The sequence below is a fragment of the Pinus tabuliformis genome, chromosome 8 (genome assembly GCF_031772625.1).
Source record: "Pinus tabuliformis cultivar Carrire ecotype Pingquan chromosome 8, CPIR1, whole genome shotgun sequence".
In the NCBI taxonomy this organism is placed as follows: domain Eukaryota; kingdom Viridiplantae; phylum Streptophyta; class Pinopsida; order Pinales; family Pinaceae; genus Pinus; species Pinus tabuliformis.
Window position 1 is genome coordinate 1,982,535,083 of NC_142294.1, and position 22,290 is coordinate 1,982,557,372.

The 22,290-nt window shown below is 40.3% G+C and overlaps 1 pseudogene; it reads right to left on the reverse strand.

The window, feature by feature from the left end:
• Positions 1-1,048: 1,048 nt before the first annotated feature.
• LOC149244395 (laccase-5 pseudogene) lies at positions 1,049-1,945 on the reverse strand (annotated as a pseudogene).
• Between the last annotated feature and the right edge of the window lie 20,345 nt (positions 1,946-22,290).

Here is a 22,290-nt window from a genome sequence, read left to right on the forward strand (position 1 = left end):
AATGACTAAGTTGTTGGGATGCATGGGACAAGGACAGCACGAGCAAAGATTTAACCAAAGGCACAGGATATTTCATAAGGCGAGTTAAGCATGAGGTTTTAGCAATCGAATTGAATTTAAATGGGGTGAAAAGACTATTTAAGAAAGCTGAAAAGGGCATTAATGTATGAATCCTTTCCAGACAGAAGAAAACACATAAAGACTGAACACTTCCTCAAGGTAGAGCAATGACTGAATTCTACCTTTCTCACTTGAAAGTATTTAGCTGGAAACAATCATGAATGGACAGCAAAACAACACATGATACATATGAAACAGAGAGAAAAACACATTGCCAAAACTCATACCGCAAGGATTTTATAAATCAGAGCTGCACCATTTAATTATTTCTCTGTCAAAACTGTACAATGAAGTTTTCCTTCACAGCTCTCCCACTGTTTGCCAGAACTCAGAACTCTTTACACATAATTTTCATACAATAAATAGACTCAGGAATGGGAAAACAGATCGATTTGAGAATAGGGGCCGTTTCACCTAAAATCACGAGAATAGGAAAGGTCTGCTCTAAAAAGGGGTAGCGTTACATTTGTTTGCTGATGGCCAATTAAAAGATAGAATCTGGAGCGTGAACCCTTTGAATTGCAACTGCAGTTAAAAATATACCATCGGTTCCTATCTTTCTCCTCCGGTGACTCTTCACCTTACGCTGGCCCTTTGAATCAAAAACTAATTTTTCAATAAACAGTTTTCCACTAAAATTTGGCCTTTAATGAACGCACCCAGCTGCAATTTTCTAAGCTCAACACGTGTCTCCATTTTGCAGAAATTACTTTTATCACTGGTCTGAGAGAGCTGGTCTAATGAAAGCGTAACAATGACCACCCAGCACACCTCTGCATGCCAAGGAAAAACCCATCAAAGTCCATAACATCGACCACCATCACTAGTTGTCTTCGTCATTTCTTCTGACTCAGCCCTTCTTATGATTCCAGATCTGTTAGACCATTGCACCTGCAGAGCGATAGATTGTCCATCTGTTCCTTTGGTGTCATGTTCCAGTAGCTGACATGACCTGCCACTGGAATATTTCTTTCATAATGTCTAATCTTCTTATATTCAGGTAGAATATGTCTCCATCTGCTCCATTCTCCACAAGAAATTCCATTGTCAGGCCTACAATCGAATGGCTGTCTAGATGGCAATGCATCAACCCAATTCCTGGATTGTTCGCTATGAATCTTATTGCTGCCCATCTGCCTGTAGGAACTGCAATGGTGTTTCGCATCTGAGGATCAACGAGGTTGAAGTCAAGCGGATCAATTTCAGGATTATTATTACCGAATCCCTGCCCTATAACATAAAAATCGAACCCATGAATGTGGATCGGATGGCTCTCAATTGTAACAAGACCTATAGCCTGAAGCACTACTTGCATAGTGCTATTGAATTTGAGAACCTTTACTCGAGTACCCAACTGCGTTTCTAAGGGATTCATTGGCAGATTTTGGGAAGTGTAATTGAATGGTAGTGGAGGATTATCTGGAAAATATTTGGTGAAAACTCCACTGATGTTATGGAACAGAGCTTGCAGCATGGCAGAATTCTGTGGCAAAACGAATGAAAAATTGTTCATGCTTCCCACCAATATTTGGCCATTGGGTCCTGCACAGGAATTGCTTGGGCAGCTATGGAGTCCTAATCCAATTGTAATGAGCATCTCCTCTTTGACTGTTTGAGGAATCGAGGCCTTCCGGCTCCTCAGCTTTGTGATAAATTTGAAAGCAGTTGGGGTATCGTTAAATGCAGGGAGAAGAGGCATGATAGGGAGGGAATTTGAATTGGAAGAAGTGGTATCTTCGTCATGGGACTTGTAATCCAATGTTGCTGTCGCGGTGGAATTGTTGAATGGAATTCCTGGTGCGTTGTTGTAGACTCGAGCAGCCATGTAGTATTTTCCAAATGATTGTTTGGCCTTGGGGCTCTGTGCGACGCGCGCACTCCCAGTGCGCCACGCTTGGTGAGTGCGCCGCGTCAGTGCAAAAAATGCACTGTGGAAGAGCACTCAATGCGCCGCACTCTAAGCCAATGCGCCGCACAGACTCATAACACAGTCTTAGTCTTAAAAAAAAATCACCAGTTTTGCCCTCTCTCCATGAAACTTTGACTTTCCTTGATTCAGAGGGAAGCTGCATTGATTCCTTGTCTATTGATTTCTTCTAAAGTATCTTCAACACTGTGTGAATATGGATTTGAATTTGCCTTCCCATCACTTTTTGAAGAAAAGGTACATTTGTTGAGCTCTCTTTCCAAGTCACTCAGAGAACTATTCACTTCACTTAAATTGGTTTCTAATTTCCATAATTCATCCTCACGCTTTTTAACTTTGGTCCCAAGTTGCTTCAAATCATTCTCCCATTTCGTCATCTCACTCATAAAAGTCTCAATGTACAATCTAACTTTATTCACCATAGTTTGATTACTTATTTGTGATTGACTTGCTGTGCTCTCATCGTAAGCATGACAGATTGCTCCATCATTGAAATTTTGATCCGGAACACTAACAATCTCCAGCCGTGGATTTGGAAGAATATCAACCTTAATATGCACAAAGAGCTCGGTATGCCAAGAATGGAAAGCTTTAAATTGCAACAGTCTAATGTCTTCTGGGAGAATAATTTTGGGCACCGTACACTTTCCCTGACTGAATTTGTATTGAACAGAACTCAGAGTATACAAATCAACTGTCAACGTATGCTGGAAACCATCCATTTTGGAATCAAGATTCCCTTCATCGTCAAAGATTCCAAACACAACATTCTTTAGAATAGAACCAGCATAAGAATGCTCTGGAATCGCGGATACAACTTTGAGCTCCCTTGATAGAAGGTCAAACTCTTTGTTAAGCAACATTTTTGTATCTGAGGACACACGAATGCAACCTCCAGCAGTAGAGATTTCTTTACTCTGCCCTATGGCAATCAATACTGGATCTGCAAAATAGTAGAGGATTCCCAGGAGTATTGCAGTTCTAGTCATTATTATCATGGACCTCTGGCAGATGACTTTGAGCATGCTATACTGTTTAGCACCGTAAGCTTGCCCACACACAATTTGGACTGTTGTTGCCATTCCAAGCATAATTCCATAGGCAAATCCTTGAATGGCCACACTAGCTATGGATGCTCCTGCAAGCTGCAACTCTCCAAGATGATCAACAAACATTTGAGATATGGCAAAGGGCATAAAATTAAAAACACTAACTATTATAGAAGGGGTAGAGAGAATCCATAGTTTCTTGGATTCAATAATGGCAGCTTGAGCAACTCTGGACCAGGAAATATGTTCTTGAGATAACACTAATTTTATGAAGGCTGACTCCTCCTCAGACTTCTGCTGACTCTTGATATCCTCATGTTGAATCAATGGGTCCACAAGATGATCAGCCCCATTGTGCTCCATGGCAAAATCCCAAATTAGTTTACAGGGCACAAATCGCAGTAGGATGTTTACTTTACAGGGCCTGAATCATAATTTCACTGTTGTTCCTCCTGTTTACATAGACTGATGGAGCTATTGAACCTAGCAAGATGACCAGGGACTGTATTCGAAGTACTCCATGATGGAAGACTTTAAAATGCAAATTTATTACAAAAACAAATTTGTCGATTTCTTTCGACAAATTTGTTTTTGTAATAAACTTGCATTTTAAAGTCTCCCATCATGGAGTACTTCGAATACAGGCCCTGGTCATCTTGCTAGGTTTAATAGCTCCATCAGTCTATGTAAACAGGAGGAACAGCAGTGAAATTATGATTCAGGCCCTGTAAAGTAAATATCCTACTGCGATTTCTGCCCTGTAAACTAATTTGGGATTTTGCCATGGAGCATAATGGGGCTGATCATCTTGTGGACCCATTGATTCAACATGTGGATATCAAGAGTCAGCAGAAGTGTGAGGAGGAGTCGGCCTTCATACAATCAGTGTTATCTCAAGAACATATTTCCTGGTCCAGAGTTGCTCAAGCTGCCATTACTAAATCCAAGAAACAATGGATTCTCTCTGCCCCTTCTATAATAGTTAGTGTTTTTAATTTTATGCCCTCTGCCATATCTCAAATGTTTGCTGATCATCTTGGAGAGTTGCAGCTTGCAGGAGCATCCATAGCTAGTGTGGCCATTCAAGGATTGGCCTATGGAATTATGCTTGGAATGGCAACAGCAGTTCAAACTCTGTGTGGGCAAGCTTACGGTGCTAAACAGTACAGCATGCTCGGAGTCATCTGCCAGAGGTCCATGATAATAATGACTGGAACTGCAATACTCCTGGGCATCCTCTACTATTTTGCAGATCCAGTATTGATTGCCATAGTGCAGAGTAAAGAAATCTCTACTGCTGGAGGTTGCATTCATGTGTCCTCAGATACAAAAATGTTGCTTAACAAAGAGTTGGACCTTCTATCAAAGGAGTTCAAAGTTGTATCCGCGATTCCAGAGCATTCTTATGCTGGTTCTATTCTAAAGAATTTTGTGTTTGGAATCTTTGACGACGAAGGGAATCTTGATTCCAAAATGGATGGTTTCCAACATATGTTGACAGTTGATTTGTATACTCTGAGTTCTGTTCAATACAAATTCAGTCAGGGAAAGTGTACGGTGCCCAAAATTATGCTCCCAGAAGACATTAGACTGTTGCAATTTAAAGCTTTCCATTCCTAGCATACCGAGCTCTTTGTGCATATTAAGGTTGATATTCTTCCAAATCCACGGCTGGAGATTGTTAGTGTTCCGGATCAACCTTTCAATGATGGAGCAATCTGTCATGCTTACGATGAGAGCATAGCAAGTCAATCACAAATAAGTAATCAAACTATGGTGAATAAAGTTAGATTGTACATTGAGACTTTTATGAGTGAGATGACGAAATGGGAGAATGATTTGAAGCAACTTGGGACCAAAGTTAAAAAGCGTGAGGATGAATTGAGGAAATTAGAAACCAATTTAAGTGAAGTGAATAGTTCTCTGAGTGACTTGGAAAGAGAGCTCAACAAATGTACCTTTTCTTCAAAAAGTGATGGGAAGGCAAATTTAAATCCATATTCACACAGTGTTGAAGATACTTTAGAAGAAATCAATAGACAGGGAATCACTGCAGCTTCCCTCTAAATCAAGGAAAGTCGAAGTTTCATGGAGAGAGGGCAAAACTGGTGATTTTTTTGAGACTAAGACTGTGTTATGAGTCTGCGCGGCGCATTGGCTTAGAGCGCGGCGCACATAGGCCGCGCGGCGCATTGGGCGCTCCTCCACAGTGCATTTTTTGCACTGACGCGGCGCACTCACCAAGCGCGGCGCACTGGGAGTGCGCGTGCCGCACAGAGCCCCAAGGCCAAAAAATCATCTGGAAAATACTACATGGCTGCTCGAGTCTACAACAGCGCACCAGGAATTCCATTCAACAATTCCACCACGACAGCAACACTGGATTACAAGTCCCATGACGAAGATACCACTTCTTCCAATTCGAATTCCCTCCCTATCATGCCTCTTCTCCCTGCATTTAACGATACCCCAACTGCTTTCAAATTTATCACAAAGCTGAGGAGCCGGAAGGCCTCGGTTCCTCAAACAGTCAACGAGGAGATGCTCATTACAATTGGATTAGGACTCCATAGCTGCCCAAGCAATTCCTGTGCAGGACCCAATGGCCAAAGATTGGTGGGAAGCATGAACAATTTTTCATTCGTTTTGCCACAGAATTATGCCATGCTGCAAGCTCTGTTCCATAACATCAGTGGAGTTTTCACCAAAGATTTTCCAGATAATCCTCCACTGCCATTCAATTACACTTCCCAAAATCTGCCAACCAATCTCTTAGAAACATAGTTGGGCACTTGAGTAAAGGTTCTCAAATTCAATAGCATTGTGCAAGTAGTGCTTCAGGCTACAGGTCTTGTTACAATTGAGAGCCATCTGATCCACATTCATGGGTTTGATTTTTATGTTATAGGGCAGGGATTCGGTAATAATAATCTTGAAATTGATCTCCTTGACTTCAACCTCGTTGACCCTCAGATGTGAAACACCATTGCAGTTCCTACAGGCGGATGGGCAGCAATAAGATTCATAGCGAACAATCCAGGAATTGGGTTGATGCATTTCCATCTAGACAACCATTCGATTGTAGGTCTGACAATGGAATTTCTTATGGAGAATGGAGTAGATGGAGACATATTCTACCTGACTATAAGAAGATTAGACATTATGAAAGAAATATTCCACCAGGTCATGTCAGCTACTGGAACATGACACCAAAGGAACAGATGGACAATCTATCGCTCTGCAGGTGCAATGGTCTAACAGATCTGGAATCACAAGAAGGGTTGAGTTAGAAGAAATGAAGAAGACAACTAGTGATGGTGGTCGATGCTATGGACTTTGATGGGTTTTTCCTTGGCATGCGGAGGTGTGCTGGGTGGTCATTGTTACGCTTTCATTAGACCAGCTCTCTCAGACCAGTGATAAAAGTAATTTTTGCAAAATGGAGACACGTGTTGAGCTTAGCAAATTGCAGCTGGGTGCGTTCATTAAAGGCCAAATTTTAGTGGAAAACCGTTTATTGAAAAATTAGTTTTTGATTCAAAGGGCCAGCGTAAGGTGAAGAGTCACTGCAACAGAAAGATAGGAACCGATGGTATATTTTTAACTGCAGTTGCAATTTAAAGGGTTCACGATCCAGATTCTGTCTTTTAATTGGCCATCAGCAAACAAATGTAACGCTGCGCCTTTTTAGAGCAGACCTTTCCTATTCTCATGATTTTAGGTGAAACGGCCCTATTCTCAAATCGATCTGTTTTCCCATTCCTGAGTCTATTTATTGTATGAAAATTATGTGTAAAGAGTTCTGAGTTCTGGCAAACAGTGGGAGAGCTGTGAAGGAAAACTTCACTGTACAGTTTTGACAGAGAAATAATTAAATGGTGCAACTCTGATTTATATGATCCTTGCGATATGAGTTTTGGCAATGTGTTTTTCTCTCTATTTCATATGTATCATGTGTTGTTTTGCTGTCCATTCATGATTGTTTCCAACTAAATACTTTCAAGTGAGAAAGGTAGAATTCAGTCATTGCTCTGCCTTGAGGAAGTGTTCAGTCTTTATGTGTTTTCTTCTGCCTGGAAAGGATTCATACATTAATGCCCTTTTCAACTTTCTTAAATAGTCTTTTCACCCCATTTAAATTCAATTCGATTGCTAAAACCTCATGCTTAACTCGCCTTATGAAATATCCTGTGCCTTTGGTTAAATCTCTGCTCGTGTTGTCCTTGTCCCATGCAACCCAGCAACTTAGTCATTAAATCAAATATCCCTCATTCAAAATTCATTTTACTAGCCTAAAACAGTTCCCATTTTAAGTCATCTCGAACTCTATTGATCATTTTATCGAGATAGACCCGGAGAGAGCCCTCTCCTGTCCTCGTAGGGCTAGCTATGAGGCTGAGCTTGGTTTGATGTTGCCTTGAACCTCGCCTTCATTCAGCCTGAGGCAGATTCGAGCGCTAACACCTTTGACTTCTCTGACCCGATATATCAGAAATCGTTGATTAGGGGTCTTAAAGTCCGCCCTTTGCATGATTTTTGATGCGATTCCCTTTTAAAGCTAACAACCCATTTTTTTTAGGGAAAAATCCTCATTTTCCAAAGGAACAAGGTGACCTTGTTTCTACCATAACTTCATCATCTGGACTCGGATTGGAGTGTCATTCGCACCATTGGAATCAGGGTGATGATCACTTCGATATGATGTCAAGATACCTACTTTTCTACCACTTTGAATTTTGATCTTTTCCATGCCTTTGTATCTGAAGATCCACCTAGATCATAAGTGTCTCATTTTAATTGTCACTAGCTTTTGATCTGAATGAGATGGAGGACATGTGTTACCTTTGCACAAGATCAAAATCATACTTACCAGATGTCCTTTATGGATTTCACATTAATGAAAAACTTCACAACAATATCGATTTTCGTACAACACCCTTAGGTGGGATATATAATGGTTCCAAGGGCTTATCTAACGTGAGAGGTCCAATGGACACATCATGGATGGTCGAGTCCTTAGAAGTAGAAATTGACTCAAGAGGGTCGTAATTTTTCGCTCATGTGGACAAATTAACATGCTCACTTAGGATAAGAACAAGCACATTTCTTCTAAAAGGATAAAAAAATTCCCCCCCCCCACTGCCCCCAGGCAGAGGTGGAGAGGGTTGCACAACCACTTGTTATTGTGGCTTGGTAGGGAATTGATGAGTAAATAAATTAGCTATTGGGTGGCTACGAATGGAGCAAGAAGGTAATGGATTTCATCCATATGAGGGAACTCATGAGTTAAAAGTTCTCCTTGAAAAATCTTACAAGGATATTTAACATTTCGGTGATGGTCACATGTGCCCCCACCCTTAGGTTGATTTTGAGTATTCTCCTAAGAAGGTTTAGGATTATTATTATTTTTATTCTTTTTCTTCTTATCGTTAGGTTTCAAAGTATTATTAGGTGTTGTGTACTTCACTGTGAGAACCTAGACATACTACTCGAAAGAAGCTGGAAGAAGGTGCTTGTTTAGAAGCAAGTGCACTTTCTAGGGCTTAGAATATGGAAATCATTTTCCCCGGCTAAGCAACTAGTTGGCTCATAGTATCAAAATAAATTGAACCAATAACACCATCAGAATGTGGTCCTGACTTGGGTCATTGTGGATCTATTGAAGGCCAAGAAGCGTTGGAAATAATCTTGTACAAGGTGCCCAACTAAGAGTAAATCAAGTCAAGATGATAAGCACGTAAGATTTCCAGGTTCTTAGTAGTCACCCAAACAATAACGACATCTTTGGCTATAGGTAGTTCTAGGGATTGGGTGAAATAGTATTTAAGTACTTCATTGGGGACTTTGGCTCATATTAATCTCTTGTGTCTTCTCCACTCATGAATATTATCAGAGATGTGACTAGAGTTATCTTGTTTGAAGTTCGAAAAAGGGTCAGTTCCAAGATCCTACCTAGTAGGTAGCCAAAAATGGTTCAATAAAGTATGAGCCAAGGAGGAAAAGTCAATATAATATGCCTTATATAATTTGATATATAATTTTGCAGCATCTTTGGTTAGGTTTCTCTAGAAAATTCTCAACCTCGTAGAATCGTCCACCAAAGAGTTAGAGGAACACCAAAGATGATAAGTGGTGATGTGTGTGGAAGGATTCTCCTCTAGATTCCCTTTAAACTTAGGAATATCAGACAAAAGTTTGGGCGACATAGGTGGCCACCTAGGGTCATGACATAAGGGTTCATTCGTCAGCTTATCCATATTCAAAAAATCAATAGGAGTTAATAATGGAACCTATTGTTGGTTAAATGGATCGTAAGGGAAATAAGTAGCCCCTGATGCACCATATGGCTCCCCCATACCATAGTTAAAGGAAGACAAATGTGGACCATGGCTATAGTTCATCCTAGTATACTGAGGTCATGAGTGAATAGATGAGGTGTAATGATATTTTCCCCTAGGGAAAGTGACCCTAGAGAACAAAGGACCCCCAAGATTTAAGTAGGAAAGAAATTAAATATAGAATAAAACATAAACATAGAGCTACAATGAAAACTGAACTTCAATTGATTAATATCAAATACTGAAAAATTATTTACATGTAGAATGGAAACAAACTAGCTCGGGCAATGGTAGCTTATCTCTGAGAAGAGATGTGACAGCTACATATCTTCTGAACTATCTTGCAATGAGGCTCGTAGGCCTTTTTATTATTGAGAAACGAGGCCAAATCCTAAACATCCAAAAACCTAACCCTAGGATATTATGCGCCAATAATTTGTGGGCCCCATTGGGGTTAGTTAGTACACCAACTTCTCAGGGTCGTAACTTTGGCATACGATATTTATTTGATGCATACGATACCTCATTAGAAATATCTATCTGAGGACTATACATTTCGATTATAAACCATTGGGTTTTCCCTTTTTCCAAAAAATCATTGTTTAGGGCCTCAAAACGTCTCTGAAAGTTGAAGATCCAAAAAACTACCTAAAAATAGTATACTGTGCTACAACTAAGTAAACAGAAATAGTGGTGGGGCTCCAAGTGGAATAGGTGGGTGGCATCCAAAAACCTAACCCTAGGATATTATGCGCCAATAATTTGTGGGCCCCATTGGGGTTAGTTAGTACACCAACTTCTCAGGGTCGTAACTTTGGCATACGATATTTATTTGATGCATACAATACCTCATTAGAAATATCTATCTGAGGACTATACATTTCGATTATAAACCATTGGGTTTTCCCTTTTTCCAAAAAATCATCGTTTAGGGCCTCAAAATGTCTCTGAAAGTTGAAGATCCAAAAAACTACCTAAAAATAGTATACTGTGCTACAACTAAGTAAACAGAAATAGTGGTGGGGCTCCAAGTTGAATAGGTGGGTGGCATCCAAAAACCTAACCCTAGGATATTATGCGCCAATAATTTGTGGGCCCCATTGGGGTTAGTTAGTACACCAACTTCTCAGGGTCGTAACTTTGGCATACAATATTTATTTGATGCATACGATACCTCATTAGAAATATCTATCTGAGGACTATACATTTCGATTATAAACCATTGGGTTTTCCCTTTTTCCAAAAAATCGTCGTTTAGGGCCTCAAAACGTCTCTGAAAGTTGAAGATAAAAAAAACTACCTAAAAATAGTATACTGTGCTACAACTAAGTAAACAGAAATAGTGGTGGGGCTCCAAGTGGAATAGGTGGGTGGCCACCAATATCCACTTGGATCAGTCCTCCCCCCTTAGGAGGCAATGGTCCCCATTACATTGAGTGCCTCCATGAGATGGGGAAACTTCTATTGAACTTGGTCCCTGGTGAGCCACTTTCCTTAGTGCAAGAGTTTTCTAATTTTTCCAACTCAATACAATTGGATCTTCTATCGGTGAGTAGTACTGATTTGTATGTCCATGATATGATCAGTTGTGTCCTGTTCCATGTAATCTAGGTTGAGCTTTGTTGGTGTTAGTTGTTTGGCAATGTCTAAGTGTCCAGCAATGGTGGAAAGTATGGTCAAAGGTGGTCCACATTGAAAGTTGGATGCAAGTCAAGGAATGGGGGAATGTTGAGCTCAAAAACATTGTCTCCCATAGCCTTGGTGATGGTGTAAGGCCCATATCGGAGTGGTTAGAGCTTTCGATGGTCTTTGACAAGGCATTCTTTCAACAAATGCAACCAAACTTTGTCTCCCACTTGAAACTTATGTGGCATCCGATGTTGATCATGTCGTTGCTTGTACTTGGCATTGGACTTATCCAATATGTCATAAACCTGTTTGAAGATGTGCTGAATGCATTCAATAAACCTAGTTGCTTTATCATCCTAAGACTGTACATGTGCGGATTTTTACTATGTAGTTGCATGATACATGGAAACATCAATCAGGCACAATGATTTAAATCCCATACCCACTTGAAATGGACTCTAGTCAATTGATCAATGGAGAGTAATGTTATAATTGAGTTTCACATAAGGAAGGATCTCATCCCTGGTTCATGGATGCTTAGAGTTGTACATGAAAAGTATGTATACTATCATCCTGTTGAAAACCTTTGTCTAGCCATTAGTCTAGGGATGGAATGCAGTTGACTTGGTAATCTTGGTGTCCAATAATATACATAGGCTCGACCAAAATGTGCTTAGGAATGTGGTATCCTAGTTTGATATAATGGTCTGCAAGATCCCAAAATGTTCCCACACTCGTTCAAAGAAGAGTTTTCCAATGTCCTATATTCTGATACTCTTCTTGTAGGTCACAAATATGGCCATATTAGAAAATATATCCACTACCCCAAATACACGATCATTAACATGATTGGTAGAAGGGATGCGAGATATATAGTCCATGGACATGGATTCCCAAGCCTGGCTAGGAGTAGGCAGAGTAGTGTACATACATTGCTTCTTGATGGTTGGCTTGGCAATGACACAGGCAGTGGAGGTTCTGATATATTTTCCAACATCCTGTCAGAGTTTTGGCCAATAAAAGTACTTATGTAGTAGAACCACAATTCTCTCCACACCGAAGTATCATGCGACCTGATGGTAATGTGCCTCCCAAATCATCTTGGAATGCTCACTCAAAGGAACACAAAGGTGGCCCAAGTAACATAATAATGCGTATTGGAGGTAGAAATCTAGAACTTTCTTGTCATCCGCTAGTATCTAGTATGTGGTGGTGAACTCTGAATCATTTTTGTACAATTGCGACCATCCAGAGGTCTCATGGCCACAAGATTTGAGAACAATAGTTAGTGCTGCAACTGGGGGCCGAATGAGGAAATTTGCAACATGATTGGTGCTGCCTTTTCTATATTTAATGCTCAAGTGGAATTTTTACAGATATGCAGACCACTTTTGATGGAAATTATTCTGCAACTTCCCTTGTGTCTGTATAAATTGAAGAGGTTTTTGATCAATGTGTATGATCGTATCCTTCCTGGAATGTAATGTTTCCATTAACAATAATCGTACATCATAAAATGCTTCTCTTTATCATAAATGGGGTACTTCTGAATTGTATCATAAAGTGACTCACTACGATAGGTCATCAAATGCCCTTGTTGAGTGAGAACTACACCTATAGCATAGTTGAAGGCATCTATCTCAATTTCAAATGGTTATTACAGGTCTAAAAATGTGAGTAAGGGTGTGTAGCATGGGTGGTGCTTTAGGTCAATGAATGCCTTTTTTTGGGACTCAAACCAAGAAAGCTTTGTTTTCTCTCTACCCTTGGTAACCTAACTCAAAGGCTAAGTGATATGGGATAATCCCAATGTGAACCTCCAATAAAAATTGTAAAGGCTCAAAAAGTTGCAAAGATCTATTAGAGTGATCGGGCTAGCCAATCTTGAATGACTTGGATGTTAGTAAGATCGACATGCACACCTTGCTCATCTATGATGTAACCTAGACATTGAACCTGGCTTATGCCAAAGGTACATTTCTCAAAGTTAGCACATAGTTTGTGTTTTCACAGGGTTTGAAGGACCTACTGAATGTGTTGCAATTTCTCTTCGCAACTCTTGTTGAAGATGAGGATGTTGTCTAGATATACAACCATGAACGAGTTAGTGAAGGGTCACAAGATGTCATTTATCAACCTCATAAAAGTTGCAGGGGCATTTTTCAACCTGAAAGGCATGCCCAACCATTCAAAAAGGCCCTCCTTGGATTTGAAGGTGGTCTTTCATACATCTATGGGCTCTATTGGAGCCTGGTGATAGCCATACTTCAAGTTAATCTTGCTCAAATAATTGGCCCCCTTGAGCTAGTCTATAAGATCATCAATCCATGGGATTAGATACCTGTTATGGACAATGATTTTGTTTAGTGCCTGATAATCAATGCAGAGCCTCCAAGTCCCATCCTTCTTCTACACAAGTACAATCGGGCTCCCACAAGGTGAGGAACTTGGTTGGATGTGCCTTTTTTGCAACAACTATTGGATCTATCGCTTGATCTCTTCACTTTCCAAAATGGAGCAGTGATATATTTTCCCATTGGGTAGAGGTGCTCTAGGAGTCAAATCGATCAAATTCTTGACCTAACAGTGCAAGGGTACCCTTGTGGGTGAGGAGAAGATGTTTATGTCTTCTTCCATGACCTTACCACCTACTTCTACTACGTGGAGGAACCCTTCCTAAGGGCCATGGATGTGGCCACAATATTCCCCTTACCTTGAGAGTGAATCAGAAAGAAAACAAAATTCCCAGTCTAGGAGATGACCTTGTTGCATTTCTTAGCAAAGATAAAAGATATGGTGTTAGGCGGGGCTACCTATGACATCCTATATAATTTTTTATCCAAAGTAATAATAACAATGTGAGGCCTAGAATCATACACAACATGACACTTCCACAAGTATTGTTGGCCTAGTAATACATCACAAACCTCAAGACAAGCAATTTCACACAGTACCTCATCTGTGAAGGGTTTGATGTTTTAGGGAAGGAGGCACTATTGTTTGACACAGAGATCTCGTCCCTGGTGGAGCACCTGATGGTGTATGGTTGCAGTTATGGTGTGGTCGGCAAGCCTAGCCGTTGAATTTCTTCTACTAAGATGAGTTTCTTTTGGATACCTTTATCAAAAATGAACTGCAACAACAACCCCTTGACCCACATCTCTGAGTGGAAGAAATGCCCCCCTTCATTTGGGTCTTTAGGCTCAATCTTCTAGACCTTGGTGGTGGAAATGGTTGTATTGGGATCTGCATCAATAATCTACTTCCCTTTGTAATTTCCCTTGTCGAGGTCTCACTCATAATCAGAACATGCATCTGACTCCAAATCCTTTCGCTTGGCCACCAGTGATTGCTTGGCATGACACTCACTTGTGTTATAAGTAGGGCTCTTGTGGAACTGACACCACTTCATTGTGTCTTTCTTCATCTTTGTGGTGGTATTCTTTGCTTATGGTGTGGTTCTATTATTTGGTTGCGGCTTCGATGAGTTGTATTGGGTCACCTTGCCTTGGCTTTGCCATTTTTTCTATAGTTTGGGGTCACCTTTCCCTTGCTTCGGATTCACAGATCCAAAGTCTCACTTCCTCTGTTTAAATTTCCGCTCGATCTTGACAATGTATCAGTATGTTGCGCCGAGCGATGAGATTTCTAAGAACTCCATCTCATCTTGAATGTATTTGTGGAGATAATTGCAGTACTTGAGTACCAAATTCTTCTTAGAATCATTGATACCAAACTTAGTGTGAAAGGTACGAGAAATATTTGTGAACTCTAACATGTCTTTGCCCTTCCCTTCATCAGTGTGGCCCATTTTATGTACTTATCTTCATAGCTCCCGACAGGGTAATATTGTTCCTTGACGGTGTATCAAAAGGAATTCTAAGTGGGTATGGATGAAAATAGTTAGGGTTCCCTCTCGTACTTCTACTCATAGTAGGTTTCCCACCAATCCTTGATTTGGGGAGGTGGCTTTGAGGAGTGAAAAAGTAATATTTTCCCTGTCAGAAAAATCATGAACCAAAAATTATCCTTCTAGCATATTTAACCATTTCTCTATGGCATATGCATATATTTGACCTTCAAATATAGGGATGTCAGAGTTAACTTGTATCTTGAAGGGGGCGGCACCTCCGAAGTGATTTTTGAATGAAGATGCATCTCTTGTTGGCATTCACAGAAGGATCTTGGCAAAGTTGTCCATCATCTCGTTCCTTTTCCACTCGAGGGCTTCTTCAAGAAGCAGTTTGATTGAATCTCCTTCTCCCTTGCCTTTCTTTTATTCCCCCATTGGAGTTCATCAGTGTCGGTGGGGATGGCCTTGTAAGGGTTCAACCTGTTCAAGTCCGAACTCCTTATACCCCGACCTCATTGGGGACATGCACAAAACAACAAAGAAAGGGAAAAATTCTCTGATACCATTAATATGGATTTATGTCCAAACAAAATGAAATACAAAATAAATAAAAAAATATAGGGATACAACACAAATTAAACCTCAATTGATTAATAAAAAATACTGAAAATTGTTTACATATAGAATGGAAACAAACTAGCTCGGGCGATGGTATCTTATCTCTGAGAAGAGATGTGACAACAACATGTCTTTTGAATTGTGTTACAATGAGGCTCACAGGATTTTTTGTTATTAATAAACAAGGGAAAACCATAAAAATCCAAAAACCTAACCCTAGGAGATGAATCGCCAAAAGTTTGTGGGCCCTATTGGGGTTAGTTGGTAAACCGAATTCCTCGGGTCATAAATTTGGCATACAATATTTTTTTGATGCATATGATACCTCGTTGTAAAGATCTATTCGAGGACTACAAATTTTAACTACAAACCTCTATTATGTGTTGTTGGTTTGCGCATTTTCCAAACAAAAAAATGTCGTTTAGGGCCTCAAAATGGCCTCGGAAGTTCAAGACCTGAAAAACTACAAAAAATAGTAAATTGTGCTACAATTAAGTAACCTAAAACAATGGTGGGGGTCCATGTGGAATTGGTGGGTGGCCTCCAATATCCACCCGGATCATGTATGTGGAAGGATTCTCCCCTAGATTCCCTTTAAATTTAGGAATATCAGACAAAAGCATGGGCAGCATAGGTGGCCACTTAAGGTCATGACATATGGGTTCATTTGTCATCTTATCCATATTTGAAAAAATCAAGAGGAGTTAGAAGTAGAATCTATTGTTGGTTAAATGGATCATAAAGGAAATAACTACCCCTAGACCAACCATAAGGTCCCTCCATACCATAGTTAAAGGAAGAAAAATGTGGACCAAGGTTGTAGTTAGTCCTAGTAGACTGAGGTCCTGGGGCAACAGATGAGGTGTAAGGATGTTGTCCCCCAGGGTAAGTTCCCCTAGATAGAAAAGGAACCCTAAGAGCATGAATACTCATGGGATTGTACCTAAAACCTCTGTAGAATTTTGTAGAATTTTTCCTACAAATCAGCTAGCTTTGATACCATGTACAACTTTTTCTACAACTCAGCTAGCTCTGATACCATGTAGAAATTTCCCACCTGTAGATCAACTTGGTAATGCAATGTACTAAAGAAAAACACTTGATCTACTTCTACAAACAATTTAGCGGAAGCTTAATCAACCATGAGCAACATCAATAAGAACACATATAACTGATAAGAAGGAATCAATCACACATAACACAAAAGAATTTACCCGGGAAATCACCTGCCTAAAACCCCATCTCTGTATTATCATACAAGTGGAAATATAGTCCGGATTACACAAAGCCTTAGCTCGGAAGTTATCCAGCTCTCAGTACAATCCCTCTGCTGCTCATAGACAGTCAAAGGCTTCTCACAAACCTTCTCCTCTGCCCTCCAAGCCTCCTATTTCTATGCACAGTTTTTCCTGGGTCCTCCAGCTGCAACCTGTGTGATTCTCACCTCACACACAACACTAACCTCTGAAATAACTGCACAAACCTGAAGGAGATAAATCCTCATCATGGATGAGCTTCCTTTATAGGAAAAATATTCATCCAACTAATAGTACACTGTCCCTTCTCTGATCTCAACTAGGTCTTTATCTGAACTGACATGCATGAGTTATTTAAGCTGTAATATTCAGTTATCTGAAAATACCAGTTGTTAAATGCATGCAAGCATTAACAAACTGAATCTCATTAATTTAACAACTTGTTAAATTAATCTAACTGGACTTTAGTCAATTAACTAAGCCAACTAATTACAACTCATAATCAGAACACATCCTTATCTCTTTAACTGATGGATAAATTCATCAATTAATAGATAAACTGTTGCATGTCATGTCCTCACATAGACGTCAAGTTTGCTTTTCCTTAACTAATTAACTCATGGAGATTAATTAATTAATATTTAAAACTGTTGTTAAGACCAAATTAATTTTACTTCCTATAGATAGACTAGGGACTACTATAAATAGGAAGGGACCCAGAAATGCTATTTTTAGAACTTTCTATTTTTAGCAGTTTCACCTCTCACCCAATGTGGCCAATGACCTCACTGGCCAAACTGCTATTTTTAGACATGCTATTTTTAGCAGATCTATTTTTAGCACATTCTAAATTTAGCATTTCTTGTTACACACTTTTCAACACTCCCTCTCAACAAGAAAGGCTTTCTCTTGAACCCGATCCTGTAACTCTGGAATGTTCTGCATGCAACACATCTACCCGGTCCACTTTCTCCAATAACACTTGGAACAAAAACACTCCCAACTGACCACTCTGTTGGGCTAGGAACATACTCTGATGTTGAAGCTCTACATGTTGCTGACAAGTGCTCCCTCTCTGACATCTGCACTACTGCAACACCTCCATGCATCTCGCACCATTGCACACCTCTCTGTGCCACCTAGCACTGTGCAAAACACTTGTGCCTCTCGCATTGCTGCAACCTGCTAGTTATGCGTTGTCCTGGGATTTCTTGCACTGTCGCTCTCTCTGCTACTCCATCTGCATTTGTCTCTACCCAATCAGTCAGTTCCTGCTACTCCACATCGGGGCTCCCGTAGCAAGGTCTCATCCAAGAGGTTGGGTACCTCAAGGATCCTGCCCCTCCTCCTTGGGACGATCACTCTATATCACCCCACCTCCTACCTAGGGGCATGGTTGCATGTGATCCCTCAGCCCATCTGGCTCAAAGTTTCCCCCTACTAGAGGTCTCTGCATGAGTAGATGTCTCTACTTTATCTCCACTCAGCTTCCCCTATTGTGGCTGCTCCAAAACCTCCTAAAGTTGTTGCACCAATCGTGGCTCCTCCATAATCGTCTGAGACTTCTTCTGGCACTGCATGTTGAGAGGTAACATGCCCTCCCTCTCAACCACCAAGTCTCCATCAGTTGCCTTGCTACTCAAGGCTTTACATGCATTTTGAACCTCAAGAGCATATAGATTCTTGACCCGTGAACTGATCTGCTTCACCTGTCTAGTGATGATGTGTCTAAGGAAAACTTTTCCCTTACTGAAGACTACATCATAGCCTCTATCTTCCAGCATCACGATCAACACCAAGTTTCTCTTCAATCCTGGTATATACTTGACATCAGTCAAGGTAAGGCGAGATCCATGCTCCCTCTGAAAAATAACCGTGCCTACACCTGAGACACTATACTTCTCATCATTACCCATCACTATGAGTATCAAGAGATCTTTCTCCTCCAAAGTACTAAAAAAACTCTTGTCGCCAGTCATGTGGAAAGAAGCTCCACTGTCAAGAAACCAACCACTTCCCACCATGGATGAAACCATGCATGCGAAGAGTGTGAAATCCAACTCAAATCGTGAAGTGAGTTCCTCACCTTCAGATCCTTCCCCGGATCCCTTCTTGGATTTCCTCCGTGGACAATTTGCAGCATAATGGCCCACCTCATGACAACGAAAGCATCGCACTTTCGATTTGTCAACCTTCTTCCCATCATTGGAAGAACTAGATTCGGAAAGAGAAACCTTCTCCTTCCCCTTCTTCGCCTTACTCGCTAAGGCATAGTTCTCCTCATCATGCATGGATGAAGAACTGTCTCTGGTGCTCCATCTAATCTCCTCCTGCATCAAATCTGACCATAGTCATTCCCAATCTGGCAGTTTCTCCCTTCCATTCATTGAGTCCTGGTAGCTATGCCAACTCTTAGGAAGGCCAAGAAGTGCTAGACTCACCATATCCTCATTCAATGTCACGACCCCTACACTTGCAAGCTCATCCCTGCATGTGATGAGCTTGGTCAAATACATAGAGATCGTCTCATCCCTTTCACACTTGATCTTTCGAAGTTTTTCCTTCAGTGCTAGCTTCCTCTCATCACTGTTATTCTGATATAAATCTTTCAATGTTTTCCACACTGCATGCGGAGTCTCCTTCCCATGGAGGCTCAAGACAATTTGATCTTGCACTCCCTCCAAGAGAATTCTCCTAGCTCTAGCCACACACTTCCTCCATTCCACCTCCTTAGTCTTGTCAGTAGGCTTAGGAATTTCTTGATCAATGAAATCCTTAAGGCCATTATCTTCCAAAACTACCTCCATGCGATCCTTCCAAGCTATATATTTTGAGCTGCCATCAAGGGCATACTCAAGCCTCAAACCATAGAACGCCATCGATGAAATAGATGTGATAAGAACTTGAGATCTATATCCCAAATAATAAACTTCAAATTTCTCCTGCTAATATATTGTTCTTGCTTGATCACCTGTGCTCTGATACCATGTAGAATTTTGTATAATTTTCCCTAAAAATCAGCTAGCTTTGATACCATGTAGAACTTTTTCTACAAATCAGCGAGCTCTGATACCATGTAGAAATTTCCCACCTGTAGATCAACCTGGTAATGCAATGTACTAAAGCAAAACACTTGATCTACTTCTACAAACAATTTAGCAGAAGCTTAATCAACCATGAGCAACATCAATAAGAACACATATAACTGATAAGAAGGAATCAATCACACATAACATAGAAGAATTTACCCGGGGAAAGCACCTGCCTAAAACCCCATCTCTGTATTATCATACAAGTGGAAATATAGTCTGGATTACACAAAGCCTTAGCTCGGAAGCTATCCAGCTCTCAGTACAATCCCTCTGCTGCTCATAGACAGTCAAAGGCTTCTCACAAACCTTCTCCTCTGCCCTCCAAGCCTCCTATTTCTATGCACAGTTTTTCCTGGGTCCTCCAGCTGCAACCTGTGTGATTCTCACCTCACACACAACATTGACCTCTGAAATAACTGCACAAACCTGAAGGAGATAAATCCTCATCATGGATGAGCTTCCTTTATAGGAAAAATATTCATCCAATTGATAGTACACTGTCCATTCTTTGATCTTAACTAGGTCTCTGTCTGAACTGACATGCATGAGTTATTTAAGCTATAATATTCAGTTATCTGAAAATACCAATTGTTACATGCGTGCAAGCATTAACAAACTGAATCTCATTAATTTAAAAACTTGTTAAATTAATCTAACTGGACTTGACTTAGTTAACTGAGCCAACTAATTACAACTCATAATTAGAACTCATCCTTATCCCTTTAACTGATGGATAAATTCATCAATTAATAGATAAATTGTTGCATGTCCTCACATAGACTTCAAGTTTTGTTTTCCTTAACTAATTAACTCATGGAGATTAATTAATTAATATTTTAAACTGTTGTTACGACCAAATTAATTTTACTTCCTATAGATAGACTAGGGACTGCTATAAATAGTAAGGGACCCAGAAATGCTATTTTTAGAACTTTCTATTTTTAGCAGTTTCACCTCTCACCCAATGTGGCCAATGACCTCACTGGCCAAACTGCTATTTTTAGACATGCTATTTTTAGCAGGTCTATTTTTAGCATATTCTAAATTTAGCATTTCTTGTTGCACACTTTTCAACAACCTCCACATGTAGATGCATCGTCATAAGAATTAGAGCTTATAAGCATAGTGGTACTAATGGGGTGAGTGCCCCTAGGTAAACTAGCCCCTCCGAAGGAATAAGAAGCTCCATAGAAAGGCATCCCACCTAACAAAGAACTATTCCAAGGTTGATAAGTATTACCAAAAACATAATTTTCCCCGGCGCGGATGGAAGCAATCATTGACCCCCCTTGCATGTTCTGAAAGTAGGCATACATGTGTTAGGAAAAGTAACCATAGGTATAGAAGAACTAGGATTAAAAATCCCATCTCGAAGGTTGACCAAGTTTTGTCCCCATTTCAAACACAAAGATGGATGAAGGCATAAACACAAAAAATGATGGAAATCTTGCAGAGGTCAAGGAAGAGACTAGTGGAATACTACAAGAAGATTTGATGGGTGTTGTAGGATGAATGGATCCTACCACACTAAGTGGTTGTAAATATGACATGGTTATAGAAACTCTCAATATAGAGGGTAAAGAGGACCCATCTCCCCCACATTAGAAGTAGTATTTTCACCAGCCATGTAATGAGAAAAATGTGAAAGGGTTCACTATTGTAAGGTCTTAGTTGCACTAAAAAAGGGCCAAGAGGTTCAGCTAGAGGTGGATTTACACGTGAAAGTAAATTTTCATCAAGCACCCCAATAACAACTTTATCTTATACCCTAGGACCAAGGTCATCCCCCCCAACTCGAGTATGGTCTTCGCCTCTGTTGTCATAGTTAATCTACATCTACGATAGGGTGGACCTTCTTCTTCAAGAGAATGGGCTAAAAGTCTATGAGAATGTTTATTTATTTCTTCATCCACAATGATATAGGTTTTTAACAAATAAAATTAATTAGGACACCCCTAAGGAAAAAATATGACTCAGACCAAACAACACATGCTAAAAATTCTACGAGTCAAGCACACAAAAACCAAAGAGAGAGAAGGCATCTTCCCACTAATTTAGCATGTTTGATTAGGGCCCAGGTTAACAGTAAATATGTGGTTGGAACAATTACATTGGTGACCTGCTTAATGGTCCTTTTAGACCCGATACAAGCACCCCTATTATTCGTGGGGTACCCTTCGGGATGTTTGAATGAGTTTGACCAATGTTTGTTTCAGATACAGTAAGGACATCTCCCTTGACATCACTTATGTAAGCTACCTAATATTCTAGCCACTAGAGATACAACGTATAGCAACCAGACCTGAGGGGATAGTCTTGAGTATGATTCAGATGCAAGGGAATGGAAACTATGCCTGAAACCCCTGAGATATTTCTCATAGAAAGCAATACTCCTCCCAAGTGAATCC